The following is a 7,500-nucleotide window of genomic DNA, read 5'->3' as shown; positions in this document are numbered from 1 at the left end:
CTGTTGCCAGCCGGATGGTGTCATGAACACGGTAGTTCTTCCTGTACATCTAGTTAGCCAGAACGACTTTCCCGGCATTATTTGATTTCATAACTTTAGCTATTTAGTATTTTAGCTAGGGATTTTTATATTATATCATGGTTATCGTGGATTTGGCTATTTATGTTCGAGCCTCACGAGTGCTAGGCTTCCTAGCCTAGGCACCTACACACTTCATACATGATATAACCTTCCTGGTAAAGTTCTTTTGAAGCTCAGTCAATATTTTATACAATTAAGATATTACTGCATAAATTTTCCTCTTCCAAGTATACAAGAGAGTTTCGGTGAATGATTCTCTATACTCCTAGACTTACTAGCCTAGGGGCTTGAGTATGCTTTCATACATGTCCCCAATTGCTCTTGTATTGTCTTCTAAGGTGAGGTTGATGCCTCCTATACCTTCTAAGTCGATACCAATCTCTTGGCGAGATTTAAGAGCAATTCCCCTTCCCTCTGATAAGCCTAGGCTACCCTCAGTTAGCTTTGCTGTGAACTGAGTTCTGGCAGAGTTTAATATGGTGTTTCGTTTCTTTCGCTTAACCACTGAGTCGGTTTTTGAGTTAGAACGAGACATCAAAGTAAAGTCTGTGTTAGGCATCTTACTGTCTCGGTGAAATGATTTTCCAAGTCAGGTTAAGTTGTCTATACAGGAGGCTAGGCCTCCCTAGACCATACGTGGAGGTTTTTGTTTTACAATTCCTCCTTCCTCGGTCTAGCAGACAGTCCTGTGCTATTGATCTTAGACCGAAGAAATGATTTCTTTATTGTCTAAGATACCTGGTACGAGATTCTGTTCTCTTGCGAGATTGTGTCCTATGGCAGCTTTCTCACTTGACTAACCTAACCAGGGGAAATGATTTCCCCTACTTGAGGTTACCTTATGAGATCAGAATCCTTTAAGTTGGGTAATGCCTTCGGGTATTACCTTACTTATAGGACTTTTCCCCCTTCCCCACTGTCTCTTTTGTGTTGGATAAAGCATCACCCTCCCTGGCCGTCATTCTATATTTGACCCTAAGGGTAATCTATAGAACTGGCCTGAGGTTCCCTGTCTGCTGCCGGCCGGGCCGGCTGCCGATAGGTACCCTCATAATCATTAGAGTGTTCTTCAGTCCTCCCTTGGACTGCCTTCCATAGCCCATATGGATGGGATATGGTTGGGTGGAAGCCCGAATATGATTCCCCCTTCCACTTGAACCCTCATTCAGGATGTAGGCCGGCAAGGCTGAACCTTTGCCTTCCTCCATCCTCTCTCTTTTTCTCTACCTTTCCTTATACTGGGCAGGCCGCCGGCAGCTTAGAGCTGTCGGCGGCCCCGTTGGTTGTCTGTCGGCCGCCAGTTACTCTGCCGCCACTTGCTGGGGGTGTCGCTGAGCGATAACCCAACGACATTAAACATACTATGACCAGTGGCCGGCAACTAAGTTGTCAGCTGGCAGTCGGCCACCCAAAGTTTAGATCTGAAGACAGTAACTGCCTTCAATAGCCCAGAATAGGCCGGCTTATGTCGGCAAGGCTTGCATATGTCGGCAAGGCTGGCATATGCCAGTAGGCCCGGCATATGTCGGCAGGCCCGGCATGCACCGGCAGGTGTGGCGGCATACCGCCGCCAGTCAGTGCTGTAGCCCAAAAAAGTTTTTTCCAACCTACAAGGTGCTTCATGGGCAGCCTATTGTGAGATCATCACATATAAGAGAATGATCCTCTCTACCACTTAATGGTTATCATCCAGTAATTTACCCCCAATATTGAACCTGGGACATTGTGTTAAGAAAACACTTTGTATCAAAGGATATTATCTTCCCATACAAAATTCATTAAGAATTTATTGTTCAATATTGGAGGAGGTCATAGCAATAGGCTGAACAGAAAACACAAGTAGGTGTCTTTCCTATCTTTTAGCTTACTCTATCCAAGCTAATATTAAAAAAAAAAAATATGTATGCTGAAATCTGAGAATTTCACCAAATACTTATATGCTTTCTTTCTTTACAAGAGGAGCATCCCGAGTGCGGGAACAGTTTTTGCAGGGTCCGTAGCAAGAACCTCTACGGCCATGACGTGTGCAGGGCCCATGCTCGCTGCGCAGTCACCCAAGGGTCTCTCAAATACTGGGACCCACAGTTATGTACCGTTTGTAACAAACTCGTAAAAGAGGATTTGATTATCAAAAGTCTACTGAGTCAAGGGATGCAGCTAGGGACACGCTGCGAAAATGGGTCAGGGGGTTTTAGAAGAACACCTCTGGCCCATAACTTCCTAATGAGAGGATGAGTGACTGTCTTTTCCATAGGGCATCTGCGGATGCAATCATTCCCCAGGCTCAACCCGAGATTCCCATAGTACAGATTCTGATGGAATCTGTTGTTTCGGACGCCTTGAAGGGCATCCATTTAGATGACAACATGTCGGTTGTCTCAGAGGAGACTGAGAACAATCTCCTACTGGAAAAACTGTAGCAGGAGGATGAAGTACCTCCTTAGGCTGAAGTCGATAAGACCGAAACGATTTCGGTATCTTAAGCCATGGTGACTGAGCCGGTGCCTTCGACTTCATCTACTGCACCCCAGTTAGATTCCATCACAAGTACGTTGCACTCGGTGCTGTCTATGGTGCAGGACATTCAGAAGAAATTGTCCGAGAAAGAAGCTTCTCTTCGGACGGAAATGCATCAGCTGGTTGCAACACGTTTAGCCCCAAAGAAGCTAAACGTCAAGGATCTCCCAGCTTTCTCTGACGTTAACCCTTGGAGATATGTAGAGCATATACCAATGTCGGAGGGGGGGGGAGATCTTCCTCTCAGAGAAACTAGGCACAGTCCCAGTAGAGGAAATTGAGTTTTGGCTCAGCAAAGGGGCCTACCCAGCCTGTTATGTCCGTCTAAGAACGGAACCTGCATCCAAGGAGGAAACAGAGCCGAAGGAGACGATTGTCCTCGAACTCTCTAAGGCTCAGGCCTTATATACAATCACCTTGAAAGAGAGGGTCTTTACTATTTCCAAGGTGCCGGATATCAGCAAAAACACCCATCCTTTATTACTGACCCCAAACGTGCCTTCCCCTGTATGGACAAAGGGTTTAAGGCAGCCTTGAAGGCAGTTGAAGCAGGGAAACCTTGCTCTAGACTGGAGGAGTGTAGACCCTTTTCCCTTGCTTTTCCATCAGATAATAAAGACTGGAAGGATATTCATAACACCTTCACAGTTGGGAAGCTGGAGGCAGATATTGCTGGACGTCAGTTCGGCGAAAACCTCCCGAAGCTGTTAGAGTCTCTCCTGTGCAGGGAACAAGAGACTAAAGAACGTCTTGCTGCTTCCATGTCTCTACAGACTGGCTTAAAGACTATGGTAAGCATCCCGGACACCCCAGATATGTACATGGTCTTCGCCAAATCTCATTTGGCAACAGTCACTAAAGACTTGAACAACTTTCTCAAAGCCCGAAGGACTTGTAGAGAGTTCGTGTTCGCCTCGTCTGCGGTGAGACACGAACCAAGGAGGCTCAGAGCCTCCAATATCTGGGGCAAAGACCTCTTCCCATCGAAGTGGTCAAAGAGTTCGTGGACAAAGCCGCTACGGAGAACAATAATCTCCTCTCCAAGTGGGGCTTGTCCTCAAAAAGAAAATCTTCCGTTGACGAGGGTCCCCAGCCGAAGAATAAATCAAAACGACCAAGAGTGCCCTCTTGGCCTAGAAAACAGCAACAGCTTCCCGTGGCCACGGTGCCCCAGACGGTGGCACATCCAACCACCACCTTCCAACTGGTGCCCCAAACGCTGGCGACCCAATCGCCGATGTTCACCCCAGTCTTTGAAAGCCAATCGACGACTTTTAGGCCAAAGTCTCGAGGCTCCTTTCGAGGGTCCTCTGGACGCCCCTTCAGAGGTAGGGGTAACAAAGGTGGACGTGGCCAAGGAGGCAATTCCTCCAACCAGCACTCCAAGTGAGATGCTACCGGTAGGAGGGAGACTTCTCCTCTTCCGGGATCGTTGAACCTTCGATCACTGGGCCCACAGCCTGAACAAGAACGGACTAGGGTGGAGTTGGAGCTCAACTCCACCAAACTTTCCCCAATTCTTCTAGCACTCAACCTCCATTCTGGAAGAATATGTTCAGGAACTCCTGAACAAAAGAGTTATACGGAAGGCAAAGTCCATCAGATTCCACGGAAGGCTATTTTTGTTCCGAAGAAGGATTCGGAAAAGCTCAGAGTCATTCTGGATTTATCACCACTCAACAAGTTCCTAGTGAACCACAAATTCAGAATGCTGACGCTTCAACACATAAGGACCCTTTTGCCCAAACGGGCATACACAGTCTCCATAGACATGACGGATTCGTACTGGCATGTTCCAATCAACCGTCAAGTTTCCCCCTACCTAGGGTTCAAACTACAGAAAAGAAAGTACGTTTTCAGAGCCATGCCCTTCGGTCTAAACATAGCCCCAAGGGTATTCACCAAGCTTGCGAATGCCTTCATTCATCAAATACGCCTAAAGGGGATCCAGGTAGTAACCTACCTGGACGACTGGCTGGTGGGGTCAGCATCCGAGGAAGATGCAGGCAAGCCTCCAAGCAAGTGATCCAGTTCCTGGAACACTTAGGATTCAAGATCAACTTGGAAAAGTCTCGTCTATCTCCAGCTCAAAGGTTCCAGTGGCTCGGCGTCCACTGGGATTTACAGTCACACTGCCTTTCCATTCCATCAAAGAAGAGGAAAGAGATAGCAGTATCTGTCAAGAGACTTCTTCAATCCGAAAGGATATCAAGAAGGCAACAGGAGAGAGTGTTGGGGTCCCTCCAGTTTGCCTCAGTGACAGATCCAATATTGAAAGCTCAATTAAATGATGCATCAGAAGTTTGAAGAAACTACGCATCAAAAACTCGAAGAGATCTACAAAGACCGATTCTAAATCGTCTGCGATCACTACTCAAACCATGGTCGGAAGCCAAGAAACTGAAGAGCATGGTACCTCTGAAACTACCTCCACTGGCAGTCACCGTTCACACGGACGCCTCAAAAGAGGGGTGGGGAGGTCACTCTCATCATCGGAGAGTTCAGGGAACCTGGTCTCCCCTCTTCAAGGCCTTCCACATCAATTTTCTGGAAGCCATGGCGGTTCTTCTCTCTTTGAAGAAACTGGAACTTTGCTGCTAAATCCACATCCGTTTGGTTCTAGACAGCGAAGTGGTTATATGATGCCTAAATCGACAAGGCTCGAGATCGCCTTACATAAATCAAGTTTTACTGACTGGCCATCCTCCGTCTAGGGAAGAAGAAGAGATGGCACTTGTCAGCAGTCCACCTTCAAGGGTTCCGCAATGTGACAGCAGACACTCTATCCAGGGTCAACCCGATAGAGTCCGAATGGTCCCTAGATGCAAAATCATTCTCCTTCATTTTACACAAAGTCCCAGGACTGCAGATAGATCTCTTCGCAACGAGCGACAACAAGAAGCTACCCCGGTATGTAGCCCCGTACGAGGATCCTCTAGCGGAAGCGACAGACGCAATGTCCATAGATTGGAACAGGTGGTCCAAGATCTACCTGTTCCCTCCAACCAACCTTCTGCTGAAAGTCCTCAACAAACTGAGATCCTTTCGAGGGATAGCAGCAATAGTGGCCCACAGGTGGCCCAACAGTGTTTGGTTTCCTTTGATAACGGAACTACGCCTGAAGCTGATCCCGTTGCGGACCCAGTTCTGACTCAGCAAGTGCAGAAATTGACTGTTTCAGCTTCATCAGAGAAAACCAAGAACCTTCATCTCATGATTTTCTCGCCCTAGCGGTCAAGAAGCGGTTCGGGATTTCTAGGGACAGTATTAACTTCTTAGAAGAATACAAGACAAAGTTAACAAGAAGACAATATAAGTCTTCCTGGAAGAAATGGGTGGCCTTTGTCAAGGCGAAGAAACCAAAGAAGGTTTCTACGGATTTCTGCTTGTCCTTCTTCATCCATCTTCATGAACAAGGTTTAGCAGCCAACACGATTACTACATGTAAATCTTCCCTAGCCATACCAATACTTTTCTAATGAAATCTTCTACAAAATTCCATAAGCATGCGCTAAACTTAGGCCCGCAGCTCCTCCAAACCCCATTTCATGGTCTTTGGATAAGGTTCTTCACTTATCATCAACTGAACAATGAGGATTGCTCGCTGAAAGACTTGACTCAAAAGGTGATATTCTTATTGGCACTAGCCTCAGGAGCCAGAGTTAGTGAAATAGTGGCCCTCTCGAGGGATGATAGGCACATTCATTTCACAGACTCCAGAGAACTGAACCTCTTTCCGGACCCGACGTTTCTTGCCAAGAACGAGCAGCCCACTAAGAGATGGGGTCCCTGGAGAATCTGCACTCTGAAGGAAGAAGCATCCCTCTGCCCAGTGGAATGCCTAAAGGTCTATCTTCGTAAAACTTCAGACTTTAAGGGAGGTCAGCTTTTCAGGGGAGAGATATCTGGTTCAACATTATCCTTGAAACATTTAAGGGCGAAAATAACATATTTTATATGCAGAGCTGATCCAGACAGTACACCCGCAGGTCATGATCCGAGAAAAGTTGCCTCATCTCTGAATTTCTTTCAGATGACGTCGTTTGAAAGCCTTCGTGCTTATACTGGATGGAAGTCATCCAGAGTTTTATAGGAAATAAAATTTCATGTGGTGGCGGCAGGCAGTGTTATAAAATCTGCCGCTTGATTACTGCGAAGAACAGTGCACTAATTGGGACTTTTAGTGAAAGGTGTACATCATAGACTCGTAAGACATATCATGTTGAGTATTGTGTTTAGTGATAACACTATAGACTGTTCTCTCTACACAGGTGACATTGAGTATAATACACTGACACAAGTGCCAGGCATACTTATGTGCACAGTGATCCTAGTAACAACAGAATACATAGTGAAATTTTATATTTCCCTTAGAGTGGCTAATGTTTTCCTTTTCAGGGGAAACTTATTTTAATTCTATTATTACTATTTATGCTTTTATGCAGAATTGTTCTGCATAAGATGTAATTGAATACATCCATGATTTCTATTTTTGTAATAAACAAGAGAAGGAATCTTTGCGTCTCTTTCGCCTCAAACATTCTAGATTAAGAATAAAGTCAGAGAATCCTTGATTCTTTTAATATTTAAGAAATTATTGGGGAACTAAGGTTAAGACTGTTCCTAGCAAACAGGTAGCAACTGATTGTACTAAACTGTTTATTTTACTGAGCTAAGGTTTCCTACACGTATATAAACCTGTCTGTCTCTTTTCAGCCAGACTTGGGAGGTATCAGTAACCTATACAGAGATATACCATCTAAGTACAAACTATACTTTATGTATATGATGACACTAATATACAAACTGTTTGCTAGATTGTTCCTTGAACTCACAATCCTCGGGTTTTTTCATAGTCTACCCAGACTCTTCCCTGTAGGGGGCAGGGAGAGCTGACATAGT

The sequence above is a fragment of the Palaemon carinicauda genome, chromosome 34 (genome assembly GCF_036898095.1).
Source record: "Palaemon carinicauda isolate YSFRI2023 chromosome 34, ASM3689809v2, whole genome shotgun sequence".
Taxonomy (NCBI): Eukaryota; Metazoa; Arthropoda; class Malacostraca; order Decapoda; family Palaemonidae; genus Palaemon; species Palaemon carinicauda.
Note: the sequence above shows the minus strand (reverse complement) of the source record.